Source organism: Pteropus vampyrus, unplaced genomic scaffold (assembly GCF_000151845.1).
Source record: "Pteropus vampyrus isolate Shadow unplaced genomic scaffold, Pvam_2.0 Scaffold636, whole genome shotgun sequence".
Classification (NCBI taxonomy): Eukaryota; Metazoa; Chordata; class Mammalia; order Chiroptera; family Pteropodidae; genus Pteropus; species Pteropus vampyrus.
The window spans coordinates 51,214-52,250 of record NW_011889417.1 but is presented as its reverse complement, the minus strand read 5'-3'; positions in this window follow the sequence as shown (position 1 = coordinate 52,250).

Here is a 1,037-nt window from a genome sequence, read left to right as displayed (position 1 = left end):
CATTTATATGACGCTCTTAAAAAGATAAAAAATATAGAAGAAAACAGGATTGAAAGAAAACATGGCTGAGTGAGAGACATCCCCAGATCTCTCCCCTTGAAATAACAATAAGCTGAACATCTAAAACTCAACAAAAAACACCCAGCTGCACACCAACATGTCTGAGCGTGAAATCTGCACTTAAGAGCTGCCACAGGTCAGAACCCCGGATATCAGACAGTGGACTGGGACAAATAAAGAAGCTGCCTCTGGCAGCCACCGGAGATCCCTGCAGAAAGAAGGGGAGGGGAAAAGGTGTGGTCACTTCCCTGAACAGCCCTGCCTGAGAGAGTTTGTGAGTTCCACACAGCCAGTGGCGGGCCCAGTCATCAGGGCAGAAAGCAAAGAAGCAGATGGCAGAGAAACAACAGTTGATTTTTACTGGCTGCAATTGAAAAACTGAGACTGAGCCACAGCCCCCAACCCCAACCCAGAGCAGCCATCCTCCCATACCCTCTGAGACCTATCTTCACGGAGTCCCAGGGGAATCTGAGCAAACACTACTGAACTGTTGCTAACACTGACAGGGACTGAACCTGAGGGTAGGGAGCGTGATTAAATATCTAAAAGAAAATAAAAGCGTTATTAAGGCTTTATAAGAGGCTTAGACGCCATCTACTGGAAACCAAAAGAAAAGCGCCTTCTTTGCAGCAGGCTAAAGAGAGACCTTTATATAATAAATCTTCTCTCTGGAAAAAAAAGCGAAAACATTTCCATTAATGCACAGGAGGAGAAATAGTCCATTAAACACAACCAAGGTGACAAGGCATCTCAGAAAGAAAGAAAAAAATCTCCAGAACATAAGCTTATAGACATAGAAATATGTGACTTAAATGACGGAGAATTTAGGATGGTACTTCTGAAAAAACTCAGTGAGTTCCAAAATGAGTCATATCAACATTGTCAGGAATTGAAAAATACAACTAGATGAGCAGAATTAGATCTTTAGCAAGAAGATTGAAACCCTCAAAAAGAACAGAATAGATCTTCTGGAGATA